We start from the raw sequence: 22,440 nt of genomic DNA on the forward strand, positions 1-22,440 counted from the left end.
GCACACAATCCAAGATGCTTGAAGTCCAGTGTGAAGTTTCCACAGTCTGTGTTGGTTTGGGGAGCCATGTCATCGGCTGGTGTTGGTCCACTGTGCTTTATTAAGTCCAGAGTCAACGCAGCCGTCTACCGGGACATTTTAGAGCACGTCATGCTTCCTTCAGCAGACAAGCTTTATGGAGATGCTGACTTCATTTTCCAGCAGGACTTGGCACCTGCCCACACTGCCAAAAGTACCAAAACCTGGTTCAATGACCATGGTATTACTGTGCTTGATTGGCCAGCAAACTCGCTTGACCTGAACCCCATAGAGAATCTATGGGGCATTGCCAAGAGAAAGATGAGAGACATGAGACCAAACAATGCAGAAGAGCTGAAGGCCGCTATTGAAGCATCTTGGTCTTCCATAACATCTCAGCAGTGCCATTGAGGCAGTAATTAATGCAAAAGGGGCCCAAACCAAGTACTGAGTACATATGCATGATTATACTTTTCAGAGGGCCGACATTTCTGTATTTAAAATCTTTTTTTTTATTGATTTCATGTAATATTCTAATTTTCTGAGATTCTGAATTTGCGGTTTTCATAAGCTGTAAGCCATAATCATCAAAATTATATCAAATAAAGGCTTGAAATATCTTACTTTGCTTGTAATGAGTCTATATAATATATTAGTTTCACCTTTTAAGTTGAATTACTGAAATTAATGAACTTTTGCACGATATTCTAATTTTTCGAGTTTCACCTGTATACAGGGTTGGGTAGTAAGGGAATACATGCAATGGGATTACTTATTTCAAATACAAAATACAAGTAACTGTATTCCAATACAGTTACAATTTAAATCATTGGTAATTGGAATACAGATATATTCAAAAAGTATTTTGATTACTGAAGAGATTAATTTGCATTTAAAAATGATAAATTTACATACATACTGATACATTTAATATTTAGTCCTTTCAAATGGAAAACATGATGCAAATGATGCGATCCAAAGTGCATTTGAACAACGGTGAAACACTTTCTTATAATGTGTCATTAATAATAATTCATCCAAGCAAACAGAGAAGTAAGTTTGAAGTAAGTTTGGAGCAGAACAAATAGAAATAAACCTTGTGTAAATTGTCAGCTTTACACGAAGCTAAAATGCAATTTCTAGCAAATTTACATGCACATGTTACAAGGCACGATAATATTTGTATCAAGACAATTCACATTGGATCTTAATTCCTTTTTTTCTAGTAAGACCTTTGATATAAGGGCAAACATCATACTCTTGATAATAATTTTTTTTATCGTTTTCCTGTAAAAATATCAAAAAATCCTTTGACCGGTAGATTTATCATGTTTTAGAAAAACACTGCATAAGATATTTTTTTTTTCAGAGAATGAATTTGTCTTACTCTACTGGCAGAGTTTTCATAGTCTAAACAAGTGAAAAAAAAAAAAATCTACCAGTGCTGAAGAAGTAATCCAAAGTATTTAGAATACGTTACTGGCCTTGAGTAATCTAACGGAATACGTTGCAAATTACATTTTATAGCATGTATTCTGTAATCTGTAGTGGACTACATTTCAAAAGTAACCCTCCCAAACCTGTATATAGATAGATAGATAGATAGATAGATAGATAGATAGATAGATAGATACATGCGTTCTGGTGCGTTCACATACAATGTGAAGCGAGCATTTCGCGCAGTGCGATTACATACAAAGTCAATGCAAAGATGCATATAGATGCGAATTAATGCTGGGCGGTGCGAATAAAGCGAATGGCATGACTCAAACACGCGAAATCGCTCCATTCGCAAATGTTTCAACTCGAGCGAGAAATCTGCATGACGCGAAAGCCTATCAGCATAGAGATTGTCTATATGTCACTGACATACTGTCGTACTGATGTAATAGCAGAAGAAATCTGAAAAAAGTTATGAAAAAACTGATGTAGCGGTATGTGGGCACCCGGAATTGTATGACACAACATCATACATGTACAGAGACCTGACGAAAAAAGACATCGCTTGGAGGAAAGTGAGCGAGGAAGTTGGACTACCTGGTAAGATCTGAAAATATGAGCATCTACTTGATTCCAGCTATTGGTTGTACTTACTATAAACCAAGTCGTAGAAGCCCCTCCTCCTGTCCATTTCCGGAAGAGAAGGGGAATTCTCGCGGGTTCGCGATTGCGAGTTTTATCCAGACAAGCTGTCATTCTGATCCTGCTTTGATTTTGTTTGGTAGTATATTTATTAGCTGAGAAAAAAAAAAAAAAAAAAAAAAATATATATATATATATATATATATATATATATATATATATATATATATATATATATATATATATATATATATATATATTCTTAAAACAACTATTCTTAGTAAATCACTCTAAATAAGCCCACAAAGAACACATACACAATTTGTTAGACTGCATTTCCAAATTGTACCTTTTATTTTGGATCTTAATAAATCAGGGCTTTAATTCCCTTAATCACTGGATTTCCAACTAGTTGTTTACTGAACAAAAAACAAGGAAACTACTAAAATATCCAGTGGGCAAAGAGGCTCTGAAGTGAAATATTGAGAAGAATTAGCCAGTGTCAGATTCGATAAACAGAGAGACTGATTTGGGTTGGCGTAGGCTTCACAGATCAGCACCTCTCTGTGGGAAAGAATAATGAAGTCCACTGGGCTAGCAGGAGTCTAGTGGGGATGTATATCATCCTCACACTTGCATCTAATATACTGTTCTATTTCACATAGAAAAAGAAGGCCCAATGTTATATGACAAAAACTCACTAACCCCTGTCCAAGATGACATATCCCTCTGGACTGTGTGTGTGTGTGTGTGTGTGTGTGTGTGTGTGTGTGTGTGTATATGTGTGTGTGCGTGTGTGTGTGTGTGTGTGTGTGTGTGTGTGTGTGTGTGTGTGTGTGTGTGTTTATGTATATTTGAGTGTTTATGTGTGTCAGGGCATGGGATAATGTTGTCTTTCACACTCCATGAAACATTCTGAGCTGTGTGTGGGAGGAAAAGGCATTCAAATTCTAACGCAGATTTTTAAATCCCTTTGCTGTTTTTCCTGGATGTTCATAACAGCATTGCACATTATCACTTCTTTAAGATCCCTCTCTGATTTTCCATTGACTCTTAGGATGGAAATGTTGACAATAGCAGCAGACAGGACCGAGAGTTTTAAGGCAGCAGAATTTCTGGTTGAAAAGCCTAATCCATCTGTAATCTACACACAAAGCTTGCTTACTTAAGGGAGTGACTGCTGTCTACAATCAACATTAAATCTGCATAGTTTGTACAGAACATGACTGAACAATCAGTTAATGAGATCTGAGATGTGTCAGCCCTGTACGCTGTGAGTAAATCACTCGCATAGGTGAGTAAATTTCACGCAATGCGACGATATGGGCGTTTTCCAAATGGCATTTTCGCGCCCTTGACGGGCACTTCAGGAAGCGGATGCCACTCGAAGGGTTGTTCCAAACAAAAGTAAGAAAGTGCATTTTTTCACAAAGGGCCCTTTCACAACACTTTTAGTGAAGGGTAGATTCAAACTGTAATGCCATGCTCCCGACAAAGTACCCATATCAAGAGCTCTGTCCCTCGTAATGAGTAGGGCATAGGGATGATCACTTTCGATTGGAATCCGCCCTATGTCTGTTATTAGCCACTGGTGAGTAAATATTAACATTTCACTCGCCAGTGATTTATTAGTGTAGTGTCGAAGCACAGAGACACTTTTACTGAATAAAAAGCAGGTGATTAGGAAGCTGGATTCAGCCTCGTCTTTCCCTGCATGGCGTGTCTCCTGAGTGCGCAGGTAATAAATTAATAGTGAATGCAAAGCGCTCCAGTTTCACATTATTTTAACGACTGTGTAATGGCAAATTGTCATTGCGGTTTCATTCAAGTGACAGAGAGGACACTCAGTGACAGAGAGGATGAGATGGACACCTTCTCAATTTCTGTGGAGATGATAAAATGCAACAAACAAAATCTTAAAGTCTTCTTTCATGAAAAATAAGGGCTCATGAGTTAATCGGAGAGCCTTAATTGAATGTGTGTACGGGATGAATTTAAGGCAGAAATATTTTACGTTTGCATAATACAGTATAATGTAGTATTGCGTAATACAGTTTATAATATAATATAATAGCTACAGTATAAAGGTAAAAAAAGAAAAAAATTGAAAATGTAAAATGGACCAAGACTAAATCTGAAAAATAAGAGACATATTTTAGTTATTTAGAAATATTTTGTTAATTTAAATATTATTTTGATTATTATAAAATGTATACTTTTATATACTTTTATGATGGGATGTAACAGATTTTCATTGTATGATAAAATCACAAAAATATATCTGATATAATAAAATATGAAAAGTATTATTAGATCTTTAATATTAATAATAAGAATCATTATATATATATATATATATATATATATATATATATATATATATATATATATATATATATATATATATATATATATATACTGTATTATGCAATACTATATAATACTGTATATTATACTATTATACCTGATAAAGGATCCAGTGAGCGAACCTTTGCTTGGAGGAGATGGACATGCCTCTTGTGCATCCTCCATAACAAACAAAGAGCTGATCCAACAGCCTAAACATGCACAGGGGATAACAAACAAAAGCATCGACTGCTCCTCATCTGAATTAATCAGTGGGGGAAAGAAGGCTTGTAGGCAGATCACCTGAGCCCCGAAGGACATAGAACCTTAGGTATATAGCCTTTCCCCCAAATACCAGGCATGAGCCGTCAACCAACAGCACCTGCATATCACCAATCCATTTAACTGAAGCCAGAGCCCGTAGGAGTGCAGTCTTAGAGAAAGCACATGCAACTCAACAAATTCCAATGATTCAAATGGGGGACTCGTGAGCACCTTCGGCACCAGGTTTAAATCCCAAATTCCTGGCACTGTAGCAGGGCAAGAGGGTTTAGGTGCCTTGACCCCTTGAGCAACTAAAAAATAGAACATATCTGCCCATGGAGAAGCCAGCCTCCAGGACGTTGTATGCTGACATACATGCTACCTAAGCATTGATGTGGTGAGATCCACGTCCAGCCAGATGCATTTACCGAACAGTGAGATGATGGATGCTTTTCGCCCAGATTGACATTGCATTTGTACAGTCTGGGCCTCAGAAAATTAAATTCACGTGCTCGCACAACAGAGCCTCTGATCGGGCTAATAATATCTCATCATAGAGGCTCTGAATTAATAATCTGATCCGAATCTCAAAACATCCTACGACGAGGTGCAACTCATTCATGAACATATGCATGCATCCTTTAGATTTATTGACGTAAATCAGCCTGAGGGCAGATGCGCTGTAAGATCTGTTTTTGAGGTACTGTTTTGAATGGCTGCTTTGCGAGCATGCGATTCAAGCATCTTGGGTCTAAAATGGGCTGAAACCCACCATCTTACTTAAGACATCGGCTGTAGAACCATTGTGTATGCCACAGTTCGGAACAATCTCTATTGCACTGTCTGCAAGGAGCTTTTGAGTTCCTGCGTGCAACAGAGGCACATCCCGAGCCGGGACCACAAATGACAGAACGGCATAAGCAAGATAATGGGTGCGTCGGTAAAAGAAGCTTCGAGTGTGTGCGCCTCGTGCAGTGCAATGAGTGCTTTTCTCTTTATGATAACATCCTTTATTTAAACACAACACATAGATACAACATTCTGTGTAATATCCCAGTCCTATCAAACTCTGGCAGGGAGGCGTAAATTAGAATGTCACAAGTGCTTTTCTCCTTTTTGTAAGGGTCATTATTTATTTAACATCACAAGGAAACAACTTTTTGTGTAACATCCCGGCATCAACCTGGCGAACTCTGGTGGGGTATGAGCAGTGTGTGAATGTGTGTTTGCGTGTGTCTCTTGCAACAAGATCTTTCTATTTTGTGTGAGAGCATTGGTTGAGTGAACACAACACACAGAAACACATCTGTGTATAGTCTCAGTGACCTACAGTGGGGAATGAGCAGCATATAAATGTGTGCGTCTCAATATTTGCGACTAGCACATTTCTGATTTTTATGAAAACATAGTTTATGTGAACACAATACACAGAAACAGCCCACGTAAAGCCACAACAAGCACTTTCTCTATTGTGTGAGAAAAATGTTTATGTGAAAGTCATCACAAGAACAAAACATTTAATCTCCCAACAAACTCTGGTGAGGAGGGGAAGTAAACAGTGTGTAAATGTGCATGCATCTCAAGCCAGTGTGGCACAAGCAGACGCAACAATCACCTTCTCTATCGTGTGAGAAATGGTTTATGTGAAAATCATCACACAGAAATAACATACATGCAATCTCCCAGCAAACTCCAGCAAGGAGGGGAATTGAACAGCCAGCAACCAGTGTTTTATTGTGTGATAACATTGTTTATGTGAACACAACACAAAGGAACACACTTGTCTACCATCACGGCTTACCTGGAAGAATGAGTAACGTGTGGTTGTGTCTCCACACATCTCAACAGAGAGTGCATTTCTGTTTTTTTTTTAAAGAATAAAACACACAGAAACACATTTATCTATCATCCCGGCATACCCAGCAAGGAGAAGCAGCGTATAAATGTGGCATCTCACAGCGAGCGCATTTCTGTTTCTTGTGATTTGTTCTCTATTTGAACACAACACAGAAGCTACACAGGGCGCTGGTCTGAAATAGAGCGTTGAGTCATCAAACGGTGACTAGAGCGTTGAGTCATCAACCGGTGACTTTTTGTGATCCGTTGCGGCATCTTGAGGCAACCATGCAATCTTGTGTCACATCCATGACTCTGCAATAGCTCGTATCAGTTTGAGTTGATGGCTGGCTTTGAACTGCAGTCCTCTGACTCTTAATGAGGTGAGTTAAAACGCAAGCCGGAACTCCAGGAAGAATGGCGCTGCCCTAGGAGATGCAGTCTTTTGATGGCGGCTGCACTGCAAGACCACTCATCCAGTCAAGATATATCTGACTTGAATGGAGGGGACCACTGTAAACCGAGATCCTCAACCACCCACGAGGGGACTTGAATCTGCTCTTTTCAATGAACACACTTCTCACCCTCATTGGGGGAAGGGAGGTCAACATCCTCTGTGAACCACATGCTCATATTTGATGCTGCAAGGGACAAGACATCATCCTCATCGTCAGAATCACCAACATGATAAGGCTGTGTGCTCCGAAAGAGGACTGGAGCTCATCAAGTGTATACTGTACTATACTGTAGCGCAGATGCTACATCGTAAGATCGAGGGGATCACGGGGCTTGCGCCAGCATGAGATCTTTCTCGACTTCATCCAACTCAACCTCATGGCCCTGCCGTGTCTCCCTGTGCGAACACTCAGGATCTAACACAGAGGAGGTGGTTGGGAGGCAATGGGAGGCAGGATCGTTCCTTAAAACGAGGGTGATTTTTGAGTGGAGCATCCAGAGACTCATGCCCTCGCAGTGAGGGCAGTCTGTCTCTGTGAGAGCTGCTTTGGTGTGGGCAAGGCCCAAGCAGCGAATGCAGCTCTCATGTTCATCTGACGGCGGGATGTGCAGCTTGAATGCGGAACACTTGCAGAACGACATCTTGAAAAAGATGCGTTACACGCAAGCAGCTTTTTATTAGATACATCAACATATTAAAACGTAAACATGAAAAGGATACAATATCTCCTGCCGGAACACTGCGGAAAGAGGCGGTGCCTCACTGAAACACTGCGTTGTTCAACGGCGAACATCTGAAGAGAAGAAACCGTTCACCGATAAGCGTCTTCGATGGTGAGATGGAGTGAATTTCTGCAGGGGAGGGGTGAGTCTTCTCACTGCATGTACTGAGTGGTACAGGCAAGGTACAGTTGTCCTGTCCGCATCTGCAGAGAAGATCCTGAAAAAGTGTATCTCGACAGCAAAGCAAGAAGAGCTTTCTAAACTAGAGATGATGTCGCTGTCTTGAAGGAAGAAAATTCTAAAGAAATGGTGTTTGCACACCCACTTTGTATGCCAACTGTGCGCCTAAAGGGGCGGGGCTCAAACACCATTGCCAATCTCAGGATTGCCGATATTGTACAAGGGTTTCAAGTAAGTTGTCGGAAGGTATTCCGCATAGCAATTCTTGCAATGTTGAGTTTACTGAATTGAAAGGGAACTTTTATTATGCTAATAAAAACAAAAAGGAGGGATTTGTAAATAATTTTCACGCTTTGCTATATTGGAAGCACTACAACTACACATTATTTGATGTAACAAGGCAATGTGAAACAGGAGATTTAAAACAGGTGAGGCAGTCGTGTCATAGTATATAGGGAGCCTCTAAAAACAGCCTAGTCCTTCAAGAGCAAGGATCATTCAAAACTTGTCAATTTGCCAACAGATGCTTTAGCAAATAATCCAGAGACGAAAACCATTTCTGAATGTGCGTGATCTCTGATCCCTCAGACGTCACTGTCTTAAAACATGGCATATATCTGTAATTGATATCATGAACATGGGCTTGGGATAACTTTAGTAGACCTTTGTTTGTCAACATCACTCTTCGCTGCATCCACAGATGCAATAGAAGACTTTACTATGCAAAGCAGAAGCCCTACCTCAACACTGTCCAGAAGCACTGCCAACTTCTCTGGGCCCGGTCTCAACTTAGATGGAAAGTAAAATTGTGGAACTGTGTTTTTGGTCAGAAGAGTCCACATTTCAAAAAGTTTTTGAAAACAAAGCCGTTCTGTTATCTGGGCCAAAGAGGAAATGGGCATCCAAGCTGTTATTAGTGTCAGGTCCAAAAGCTAGTGGTGTACGGGCCAGGGGTGTGTCAGTGCCCATGGCATGGGCAACTCACACATCTGTGAGAATATCATGAATGCAGACAGATATGTAAAAATTTTGGAGCAACATATACTCCACCCAGCACCGTCTTTTCCCGGGACATTCCTGCATTTTCCATGGCTGTGTAAGCAGATAGTGTGGGTGCTAAATTTACCTGCCTGCAGTCCTGACCTGTCTCCAATTGAGGCCCCTTTTCTTGTCGAATGAGATTGCCGAATTGAACAAAAGACTTGCCTCCTCCTCTTGTTTAGTTGTTCAGCAAATCCTCGTTAATGATGACTGATACATACATTTAGTTTGAACCATTGTACAATAAGTGTTCAGTTCCTTCATAAGCAAGACACTCAAATGCTATTGGATCATGATATAATCGGTCATAAAGACATGAAAAGCCACCAAAGCAGTCTCATGCTTCCAGTGCAGGCCGGTCAAGGCCGTAGCGAGCCGTAGTTTGGGGATCCTTGCTTTAAAATTTCCTACTAGGGGGCCTGGATGGCACAGGAAGCAAAGGCATATGTTTGAATCCAGCTTGTGCTGAGTGAATTCAGCCTGGCTCCCTAAGCAACCAATTGGCCCAGTTGCCAGGGTGTGTAGAGTCACATGGTTTACCTTCCTCGTGGTTGCTATGTCATGGTTCTTGCTCTTGGTGGGGCCGCGTTGAATAGCGCGAGTCTCCACGCGTGCTAAGTCTCCGTGGTAACACAGCTCAGCAAGCCCTGTGATAAGGTGTGTGGACTGACTGTTTCAGTAGCAGAGGCAAATGAGATTCTGCATAATTGGGGAGAAAAGGGTATAAAATAAAAAATAAAAAAATGTCCTAATAGTTGTCGAACTCATTCAAAACAACAACGGGAGGTGCTTCATTCATAGTGACTTTAACATTTACATTTACATTTATGCATTTGGCAGAGGCTTTTATCCAAAGTGACTTACAGAGCCCTTATTACAGGGACAATCCCCCCAGAGAAACCTGGAGTTCAGTGCCTTGCTCAAGGGCACAATGGTGGTGGCTGTGGGGATCGAACCAGCGACCTTCTGATTACTAGATTACCAGTTATGTGCTTTAGACCACTACACCACCACCACTCCATAACACTTAACATGATTAATGTTACTGTGCTAACATGATTGTTATGAAATGTCATTATAAAAATGTGGACCATGTTGTTCAGTGACTGGATGCTCTCTGGATGCCTGGAACTAACAGAAATTAAAGTGTTTAGATCCCCAAAAATCCAACCATGGTTGGATACTGTACGTGCTGTATTAAAAACTATAGCACACATCTCCAGTAGGTGTGTACGTTTGAGAGGTAAAGCTCTAAAAGTGACTATAGTTCGCTCCCACTATAATGAATGAAGCTGCTCAAGTAATTTACTATTACATTTAGTCATTTAGCAGGTGCTTTTATCCTAAACGACTTACAAATTAGGAACACAAAAAAAAACCTTGTCCGCAGGTCACACAGACAGCTTCATTGAATGGCTTCACTGGTTATAACAGGAGCGATCTAATATTCACGAGCTTTCCGCTGAGGAAATAGTTGTGAGCATATAAACTATGATGCAGTTTCATCGCCTCTCTTGTATAGATGCTAAGAATCAACAAAACGTCTGGATAAGTAACTTCAGGTAAACGTTTGATGTTCTTTAGAAAATATGTTAACTTAGAGGTTTATTTAAAGGATCTGGTAAAGATACCAGACGTCCTCCCAGGCCAGCAGTATTCTAATTCCTTTTTGAATTGTTTATATCCTTGAAATGGTCTATTGGCATTTGTGTTTCTTTTTTGAAGCTGTAAGACCAAAACGTTATTGCTTTGACCAACTATCACTGTCAAAGTCGAGCTTAGACCAGCATCAGATTCTGTTTCGGTGGTTAGTGCTGGTTTAGTGGGTGAATCAGTAAAATGCAGTTGGTGAGACTGGTCTGTCTGATGAAGCTGGTTGACCAAGGAAGTCTAGCTAGTTGAGCTAGTTCAAAAACTAGGTGGGGTCACCATTACACCACCATACAAACAACCGATGTTGGTGTCCAGCTTTTTCAGCAAGGTAGTTATCACTGTGACAGTTATCGCAATTTCAGGAGGGACTCACAAAACATACATTTTGGGGATTCACTTCCTCATTAAAATGTAGTTGTCACTCCTGAAACTTTGCAGTGTGCATGTGGCCTGAGAATTATCTTTATGGTTGAAAAAGTCAAAAGACACTGTCGTCCCTCTTTTGGTTATACACAGCAGAATTTTGGTGTAAGTTCAGAGGTGTGAATACTTGTCTTGTTTTTTATAATCAAGTTTTACTACTTTGTCATATTTCAGATATTTTTCCAAACCATACTCTTCCTTTGAAAGCAATGAGGTTACAGGGCTAGACATTTCTTAATGTGTTTTACGATTCAGAGTGGTTGAGGACGGATGGAGAGACTTGGGAAATAAACAGGCTCAATGAGAGGAAAAGAGATCAGATGAAAAATGTTTTTACGAAATGCAGGGAGGAGAATGAGGCAGGAGCCGGGAAAGAGGTTGAAGAATTTTAGATGGAGGGGTAATCTGTCGAGAAGCGGTACACTGGGCTGGACAAATTCACAGATGTCTTAAATGCTAATGTAATCTCTCTGCCAGGCCTTCTTCTTCTTAACTCCTTCCTCCTCCTGTCTTTTTGTCTTTCTCCTTGCTTATCTGGAAAGGATGAATTGCAATTTAATGCTTTACAGGAGCATCATGTACTGAACACAGTAATCAACGGCAGTCATTCATTTGCATGTTAGCGGCCATGTTTTTGAGGATGGAGACATGTGCAAATGTAATGAGGGCTTTTTCTCTTGGAAAGGATGGGAAAAGGGAAAACAGTTTGTCAAAAACCCAGAGCTGACAAAAAACAAGTGGGGAACACAGAGAAGGTGAGAGAGAAGGGAAGGATGATTTTTTTTTGGTTAATGTTACTCCTGGTGATCATTTATCATATTCGATGAACTAATTTTTTCCTCAGGTAGTCATTTTATTCACTGAACAGCATTAATTTAGTCATTCGCTGTTTTGGGCATCTTTCATGATCATAATTCCATGTTATGGATGTGATAAAACACCAAAGAGGAACACATTGCCTACCTGCCATAAAAAACAAATACATCCAAAACCATAGTCTGAATTTAGAGTTTACTGGAAAAACTGACTTATGACTTACTCTGGACTACTGCTCTTCCTTTTCTCATTCTCAATCCCTCACTTTCACTCGACAATGAGAAGCCTGTGCAAAACAGTAGCCACATTGAAATATTGTGACAGCTCCCCACAGATAGAGAGGAAGTGCTTGTTCAGGGAACCATCTTTACTATACTGAAAGTTTTAGTGAATTCAAACACTGCCTGTCATTTGAACTCTTACCTGAGACCACCCAACAAGATGGGGCTAAGATATTATTGGAGACTGTTGGCAATTGTAACACTCTAAATTTCTTCAAATCACATTTACCTAACACTTCTATTTGTGTCAAAAAGACCCGATTGAGTACAATAGATATACAGTGCATCTCCCTTTTGATTATAAACATGGACATTGACATAAACTATGCTTGTTTTCACAATGATCTCAATACTTTTATGGTAGAATTGCATTTGGCTAGAGCACCACCTCCATATGACAGTAGTGTTACTATTCATTCACAGTAGATATACAGTACTTTTGGCACATACTGTATACTATAAATGTACCTTAGCCCAAAAATGGTAGGTAGATTTGTAATAGTCCATGGATTATGAATTAAATAAAAGAAAATAAAAAATTGCCCCACCCTTCCTGACACAGTTATTATACAATATTTGATGGTTTATTTGCAGATGTGAATTGAACCAGAAATTCAGCTGGAAGTTTAAACAGTTCATTTCATTAGTTTGTTACATTTACAGCTGCATAAACTCATTATTCACTATATTTGATATGTTATAAAAAGTTGCTCAAAATAGATATGCTCTTATGCTGTCAACAGATAGCTCTACAATGAGAAGACCTGCTGTTCAGTTCTAAGAACTCTCTGTTTCTGTTTACTGGGCTTATGTACTGGGCACTGTTGCTATTGAAGCTCACTCCTGTGTAGTCTGTGTAACACTTTGGATGTGAAAGCCATAAAACATATTCTGTGATGGCTTCATCTGAGGAGTAAACAGCCGAACAGCTGTCTTAACTTCTCTTCCTTCTGTTTTTTTTTCTTTCTCTCTGTTTCCCTCCTCTTCCCTTTTTGTCATTCCTTTCTTTTTTTGTCCCCTCATGTTGGCCAATAGACCCTCTGTCATGCTGTTTTTCTTGTATCTCTGCATGCTTTTAAAAAGGGGCCATAGCCTCTTTTGTAGCATTTGTTTTATTTTCCCTTAAGTCCAAATTAAATGTTATTCAAGGTTCCTTGAAGTAAACATATTCATTATTTAAAGGTAATATATGTATTTTTCTGTTAAAATACTTTTGTCATAATGCACTCACCCTTATGGTATGTTGTTCCAAACCCATATGACTTTCTTTTTTATGCAGAACACTAAAAGATAATATTTTAATGAATGTACAGGTCTGCGACAGGGCAGAGGGTGGGGCCGGGTCGTGATTTTACACACCCGGCCCCTTATCAGGCTAATCAAGCCTCCGAGAGCAATAACGGCCGACTGCAGACGGTGGTGCGAGAGAGAGAGAGCGTTTACGGGCAGCTGCCCCGTGTGTTTGTGTGTCTTTTTATTCAATTAAATTGTGTTTATATTGTCAAGCTTGTTCTCGCTTCCTCTTTTCCTATAATCCCTTTACACTGGTGCCGAAATCCGGGAAGGAGGAGGGATACGGCGTAGTGGAGTTCTCGCCACTACCATCCACCACAATGGAGCAGTCGTGGCCATGGGATGGAGCCTGGCCGCCTGGAAGCTGAGGAACGGCCGCCGACCGTGCGGGGAGAAGAGGCTCCTAACTGACCGCCCTAGAGTGGTGAGGGCCGCTGCCAGGGGTGTAGGAAACCCCTACCAGCCCCTGAAACGTGGTGGGGTCTGGGACTCACTGCCTGGAGTGGTAGAACTGCTGACAAGGGCGGGGGAGACCCCTTCTGTTTCCAGAGAATGCCGCGGGGTATTTCGTCTTCCGATCTGCCCGGGGAGGGATGGCTGTCGTCCACTAGAGGGTGGAGGAGTGGCTGAGGACTATACTACGGTGTATCGGAGAACCCTCTGTTTTACTGTTTTTTTGTTTGGGGGTACTGCACTGTTACAGGGAGTACCCCCTATTTTTCATTGTTGTTTCCCTCCCCCTGTCCCCTCCCAGATTCAGGAAGGCGGGTATGACCTGCCAGAAGATCATAGAAGACGGTAGAATGTACTGCAAAATGCATTCAAATCTATCCATTTGTGTACTGCACAATAAATAAACCATTGAGTGTGTAACAAAAAAAAAAAAGAGTAAACTATGATTACATTTTCATATTTGGGTCAACTATTCCTTTAATGTGGAAAGACAACTATAAATATGCCATTTGCTGATTGATTCCCCCCCAAAATTATAAACACTGACACCATCAAAACATTGCTGATGTTATTTGAGATTTGAGCAATATTGGCTCAACCAGGGAAACCTCAGGGAAACCTGTTTGAAACAGCCATTATTTTTGCAGTTCTGTTTGATGATGCTAGAGGTACATATTTGTTTTTTATCTGTAAATTAATGTTTATTCAGAGCAATTACATTATTTAAAAAGTAGCACAAAAAATTATCATAATATGAATATTCCTACAGTCAATGCAATTCAAGATTGAAGTACCACCTGTTTTCAGAAGGGGGCAGTAAGTAAAACTCCAGCTGTATAGTCAATGCTCAGCTGTACAGAATGCTAAGTTCAACCCATATTTGGCTTGCTTGACACTAGCAACAGCACAAGTTACACAGCTGGATGGACCGCAACTCTAAAGCAGGGATCTTTGGATGTGTTTTTCTAAGTTTCAAACTATGTTTAGTTGACACGTGTTTTATAACGTGATGCAACCAAAGTGAGACCCTCCAATTCATGTCTGATGCATGTGTACATTAATACATCCTTAGACAAGCACTTATGTTCAGTAATATGGAAATAAACTATATATTTCTTATCTTATCAATGCTTTACTTGTCTGCCACAATAGTAATGTAGTTTGTTTTAATTATCTGAATAATTTTGTATTTATTTATTTATTTAAAATGTTTATGCCCAATTCCCACTACTTAGTAGGTCCTCGTGGTGGCACGGTTACTCACTTCAATCCGGGTGGGGGAGGAAAAGTCTCTTTGCTTTAGTTGCCTTCGCTTCTGAGTTGGCTCGCTGTACATGACACCGCAGAGACGCATGATTTACCACACGCCCCATTGAGAGCTAGAACCACTAATCGTGACCACGAGGATGTTATCCCATGTGACTCTACCCTCCCTGGCCACCAGGCCAATTTGGTTGCTTAGCAGACCTGGCTGGAGTCACTCAGCACGCCCTGGATTCGAACTTGCGACTCCAAGGGTGAGAGTCAGCATCAATACTCGCTGAGCTACACAGGCCCCGAATTATTATTTTATCATATATTTTATATTTGTAATGATTAATTAATTATATAAATTATAATGTAACAATTTATAATGATTAAATCATTAAATATTGAATTGTTGTTATTTAAGGGGCTTTCTCAGCAAATATTGATATATGTGATCAATTGGGATTAATTGAATTACTTTATCAGCATATTAAGTAATTCATTCAATTAAAAGTTTGAATCGTTTGATAGCCCTAATTTTTTATGGCTGCAAATTTATATTTCTGGATTACCAGTTTTTGCAGCTTAGTTTCTGGGTACTGGGTGGAATTTGGAGGGAGCTTTGCATTATGAAGGTTAAATACTGTATTTCTATATCAAAATGAAATAAAATTATGAAGAAAAACTTTCTTTCCATGATATGTTCCCCTTCAGGTAACATTTGCTCCAGATCAGGTGAATCTCAATGCAACAGGGAGCAAAGTAAGTTAATCTATCCTGGTCCCTTTATAGCCTTCTCCATAGAAACTTTTTGTGAGAATGTAGGAGCATCAGGTTTCTGCTTAGCCCTTCAGAGTCAACACAGGCTAAGGCACAGAGTACCTGTTAAAACTGAGCGCTCATCTACCTGCGCTAATGTTTTAGTGATATATCTCCCATAGCAGCCACCTGAAGTAGGGCACTGGTCTCAGAGCAACACATAGTCTGGCAGACCTAAGAGAAAGGGTAAGGGGGAAGAGGAGCATTGAATGTGAATTCCAGCCGAGCATCCGCATCGCAAGACATCTGTAAAAACATAATGTTTCATCCCGGGTTTGGGGGGAAGGTGCAGACTAATGTGGAAAGAGAGAAAGAACTTTAGGTTGTTCTCTGTGTGTGATTGATTACATCTACTACCACTAAGTCCTTTTCAGGTTCTTGCTTAAGTTTTCCACTGGGAAGTTATGAGAAGCAAATGGAGACCTAACCTGCTGAAACTGGGATAACAGTGGTGGTAAGTGCTGGTTAGCAAACTGATCTAATGAAAATTACTTGACTTTGGTGACATTTTTGCACAATGACACTGAACACTTTATTGAACACTTTGTAGGCATTCTGAGGTGTCGGCATCATCGTCCCATGTCTGTCTTGTGTTTCGTTGGCTGTCTTTATGTGAGCAAACGGTTTTGGTTGTATTCCCTGCCGTGCACACTTTGGTCTGTCTTGTTTCATGTCGGGAGCAAGGTGTCTGGATCCTGACATCCTGTCTGGTTCGGTTTCGGTTTGTGTTGGGATCTGGACACTCGTGCTCTATGTCTGTCTGTATTGATGTGGGTGCATCGCACTTATGCATCTAGGCAGCATGCTATCACATCAATAGTTTGTCTGTCTCTCGCGAACGTGGGTGTGCCTCGTGTCATGCTCACGTTGCGTTGCGCGCCCAGGTCGCGAGCTGTCTTCTTATTGTGTTGAGGTTCGTTCACTTCAGTCTAAGGTGCCAGGTGTGTGTGTGACCGTACTCTCAGTGTACTCTCAGGTTTCCTTTAGTGTGAGAATGTGTGGCATCGCTTTGTTTGGCTTAGTTTGTTTGAAGTTTGGCATTGCTACACATTCTCTCGTGTTGTTTTTTGGTTGCCATGGGAGTATATTGCCTTATTGTTTTAGCAATGTGTGCTAATGCCATCCAGGTGTTTTGTTGTCTTGTGAGAGCACATGGCTTTTTTGGTGTTTCTGTATCGGCATGTGCCTCTCTGTCTTATGTCATACCCCGTCTCCTTGTTTGCCCATTATTCGTTTATTAGTCACACCTGCCCTGTCTCATTAACCTGTTGATTTCTCTCCCTATTTTAGTCTCTCATGGTTACTGTCTAGTGCCAGTTCATCTTGTTTCCTGTTGTGTTGGTTCTTTCATGTTGGTCCTGTCAGTCGTTCTGTTTCCCCCTTCCCCGCCAGTTTTCACGAGTTTCCACTGCCCCAGCCTGGATTTTATTTCCTTTGTTTTTCCCCCTTCGGGGTAGTGGTTTGTGTTTTTGCCCTTGTGTTATTAAATTAATTCCCTTTTATTTTATAACTCTGCTTTTGTGTCCTGCCTCTGCATTCCTGACACTTTGTGGCACTAAAAGTAAGTTTAAGTAAAAGTAATATTCTCCCATACAGATGAGTTTTTAGGTTAATGCTCTATCGAGTTATAAATCATCAAAACCCACCCACCTCCCTACCCTAAACCTTAAACCTATCCTATAGTGTCATAAAAGCAAATGTAAGATAAAAAAACACAATTGCTAAGCAGCCACCACATTATATGTATCCTACTATGACATCTTCGGCGCTCAAGCTGAACTTGTGTGCTCTCCTGGACATGGTAGTATTGCATTGAATGTCCAATGGTCTATCATTTGGTCTACTGCCATTCAGAACTAATCTCAAATATTCTTTCTTTGATGTATAGTTACATTTTGACTTGACCAAGGATAATTACCAATATTTCTGACAGGGATTCATTGTAGCACACTAGAACAGATTGAAATACAGCTCTATGTACATGGTTGTGTTTCTTTGACCACAGGATAAGTAAAAACCACAATGTTCCCTCATATTCTTCTCAAAATAAAGACAATTATATATATATATATATATATATATATATATATATATATATATATATATATATACAGTGTTGGGGAGTAACGGAATACATGTAATGGGATTACATATTTAAAATACAAAATATAAGTAACGGCATTCCACTACAGTTACAGTTTAAATCATTGGTAATTAGAATAAAGTTAAACTCAAAAGGAATTTTGATTACTGAAGAGATTACTTTGAATTTTATTGACATTTGTTTCATTTCATATTTAGTCCTTTAAGATGATTTTTTTTTTTTTTACATATAAATTATGCAATCCAAAGTGCATTTGAACAGCAGTGAAACACTTTCTAATGATATATTACATTCATACGAGCAGACAGAGAAGCAAGTTTGAAGCAGAATAAATAGAAATAAACCTTGTGTAAATTGTCAGCTTTACACAAGATAAAATGCTATTTCTAGCCATTTTACATGCACATGTTACCAGCAACGATCATACTTTTTTTTAGCAAAAGAATTCATGTTAGATCATAATTTCTTTTTTTCCTAGTAAGATCTTTGATATTAGGGTCGAAAATCATATTCTTGATTATAGTTTTTGTATTATTTTCCTGTAAAAATATCTAAAAATCCTTAAAACAAAATCAATTAGATTTATCTTGGTTTAGAAACAACACTGCATAAGATATTTGGGTTTTTCAGAGAATGTATTTTTAACATGTATATTTTGTCTTACTGTACTGGCAGAGTTTTTATGTGATAAAATCTACCAGTGCTGAAGAAGTAATCCAAAGTATTAAGAATACATCACTGACCTTAATCTAAAGGAATACGCTTCAATTTTACAGCATGTATTCTATCATCTGTAAACATTTCAAGTCAGTGTGAGCCACATGTCAAAAGTTACTTGGTCTTTTGGTCTAATGTTCAACATAGTAATTAACTAAATTGAAGATTAATGACATCCTGACAGCTAAAATTGTTGGCTATAAATGTAGTCTGACCATATTTGGAAAGTAAAGAGGATGGCCTTTCATGAATTAAATGGGAACATCACCTCTGATAAAATGTTTTAAAGGTTGAAAAAGAGCACCTCACATCTATTAATACTGTTCATAACCATTATATTTATATCCTGGGCAATTGTGGTATTGCGCCCCTTGATGAGATATTAGAAGAAAGTTGGGACTGCGTGGAGGAAATGATGTCTAGGTTGTTCTATAACCTGTCAGTCATAAGCTGACCCATAAATGGACACCTTTAAATTGGATTTACCACAGTTCTCACATTCACTCTCTAGAGGCTAATTTACACCAAGGGTGCACTGGCATCGCAACAAGCCTTTCATTTGAAAAGATGCATCTCAATGGACACCTGTACACCTGGTGGGAAAATTCAATCTGTGACATGACATACTGAGGAGTGAAGACTTCAGAAATAACTTACATGTCTTTTCATCTTTGTCTTGGCTATATTCGCTGTCTTGGCTCAGGACTCATTGTTGATTTATGGTAGTGGGAAGGGGCTAAATACATGTGACTATGTCAAAGACATTGCAATTCAGTTCATAGGTCAACACCTCATAAGATAAGCCGGCCATATCCACATCCAACCTTTTCTCTCTCCACTCCTTTGTAATGGCAAACAGAGATATGATGGTGAGAAAGAAGGCAGCACAGGTCAAGGGTGATATTCATGCTGACATGTGACCTTACTTTCTTTCTTTATCTAAATGAAGACATACCAGACTACTATTGTTTTATATAAAACAAAATAATTTTAGATAAAGATGATAGGATAGATCTCTCAAGCCCGAATGAAGTGTCTCAAGTGTTATTTTAAAAAAAAAACAGCACTAAAGCACATACGCTCTTTTAGTTCACTTTGAGGTGAATGAACCACAGGTGAACACAGAGACTGCTGCAAACTTGGTCCAATTTCTTCTGAAGCCCTCTGAGGGATGGAAAACAGATGTTAAGAAAGAAATCCATAATGAGAACTGATACTGATACAGAATACATGCTGTAAAATCTCATTTGTAACGTATTCCGTTACAAGGTGTAACGTAATGAGATTACTCAAGGTCAGTAACATATTCTAAATACTTTGGATTACTTCTTCAGCACAGGTAGATTTTTTCACTTGTTTTGACTATGAAAACTCTGCCAGTAGAGTATGACAAATTAATTATCTGAAAAAACAAAACATCTTATGCAGTGTTGTTTCTAAAACAAGATAAATCAAATTGATAATGTTTTAAGAATTTTTAAATATTTTTACAATAATTATTTTCAAGAATAACATTTTTTCCCAAATATCAATGGTCGTACTAGAAAAAAATTGCCAAATTATGATCCAATGAGTTTTCTTGATAAAAAAATATGATCGTGCCTGGTAACACTTGCATGTAAAATGGCTAAAAATGGCATTTTAGCTTAGAATAAAGCTTACAATTTACATAAGGTTGATTTCTATTTCTTCTGCTCCAAACTTACTTCAAACTTTGTTTGCTCGGATGAATGAGATTACATCATAAGAAAGTGTTTCACTGCTGTTCAAATGCACTTTGGATCGCATCATTTATATGTTTAAATGTTTTCCATCTAAAAGGACTAAATATTAAATTAATCAAATGACAAGTAATTGCTTCAGTAATCAAAATACTTCTTTGAATGTAACTGTATTCTAGTTACCAATGATTTAAACTGTAACTGTAGTGGAACTCAGTTACATATATTTGGTATTTTAAATACTTAATCCCATTACATGTATTTCGTTACTTCCCAACACTGGACATAGTTTGCCGACATTACACTCAGACACACACTACAGACAAACACACAACATTTAGTCCATGCCAGAGAAAGGACATTTTATAAAAGAAAAGCTGTTGGGACTTGCAACAAAAAAAAGTTATTTGGGTCTTTTGTAAGTCAGCATTTTACCACATAAGCATATTAATTCTTACAAACCTGCTGCTTAGCTTGTTATCCAAGGTTGATGCTTCGCTCAAATTTAACATAATTTTAACTTTGTACAAGTTGCCGCCGAACATCTGAAACATCAGCTAATGATTACCAGACAATTTGGATTAATTATATTTCCATCGGCAGTGCCAGAGCTAAAAGCAGAACAAGAAGTGCTTTTCATATGGCGTTCAACGCGACACTTTCTGCCCTGAAACAAATCATGTGCATTCCATATTCAAAGTGAAAATTTAGCTTGATGACAATAATATTGTGAAGAATGAGGGTTTAAGAGATTTAATGTGCATTGCAATGAATAGTAGTTCAATCAATCAATCAACATCCCATTTAAACTTTGTTAATGCTTAATGTTACATGAATTGGTGCTTATATTATTACATTTTAATTTTTACATATTGTTTTGTTCTATTCTATTGTTCTTTCCAAATTAGTAAATTAATGCATTTTCACAGGAAATAGGTATATATAGAGGTAAATGTCAGCATTTTTAAAATCTGAGGTTAATAGTGATTAACTATGAAAAATCATGAGATTAATCGTGATTGAAATGTTTAATCTAATGACATTCTTCGCCTCCACATTTAAAATCCACGGGTAGGTGTGCATTCAACGATTTTAAATGTTTTAAATGCAACGGTACATAATATTCCCGGTCCGATACGAATCTCAGTTTTGGGGCCAAGGTACGGTACGGTTTTGGTACAGTGGGAAAAACAAATAATCTTTCTTTAAATTATTTATTTTGAAAACAGTGGTTGATGCGGAATAACTCTTATTGTGAAGTCTCATTTATGTATGACTGCACTCTGCATATTTCTTCAATGAAATTACAATACAAAACGTAAGAGACAATTTGTGGACAAGCACAAAAAAGCATGTGCTTGTTTAGCACATGCGGACACTACAGAATAGCTGAAATGTGTTCTTGTAGGATCTTTATATATTATTTACATTTACATTTATGCATTTGGCAGACGCTTTTATCCAAAGCGACTTACAGTACACTTATTACAGGGACAATCCCTCCGGAGCAACGTGCTTTACTCAAGGACACAATGGTGGTGGCTGTGGGGAACGAACCAGCAACCTTCTGATTATCAGTTCTGTGCTTTAGACCACTACGCCACCACCACTCCACTATTATGGTGCTAAAGCACGTTAACCAAATGCTTAAATCCTGTGTCGTCAATGACAGATTATGGTCACATATCTGCAGCAATAAATATTCTTATTTCATTCATTATCACTTTAGCTCTGTCTGAGCTTGCAGTGAAAGGCTGCTTGAATGCCGTGGCGAGACTAACTTCCACAGGCTGTTTATGCTTTGCACCAAAGTGACACATGTAGATGATGTTGCTGCAAATGAGTCATCATGTTTGATGTGCTTCTTGAGACATATCCGACTTCAGTGGAACAGAGCCGACACAGAGCCTTTGTCTTGATCACTATTCATTGCCCAGCATTATTGTAGTTTGCTGCGAAACCATAA

Source organism: Xyrauchen texanus, chromosome 29 (genome assembly GCF_025860055.1).
Source record: "Xyrauchen texanus isolate HMW12.3.18 chromosome 29, RBS_HiC_50CHRs, whole genome shotgun sequence".
Classification (NCBI taxonomy): Eukaryota; Metazoa; Chordata; class Actinopteri; order Cypriniformes; family Catostomidae; genus Xyrauchen; species Xyrauchen texanus.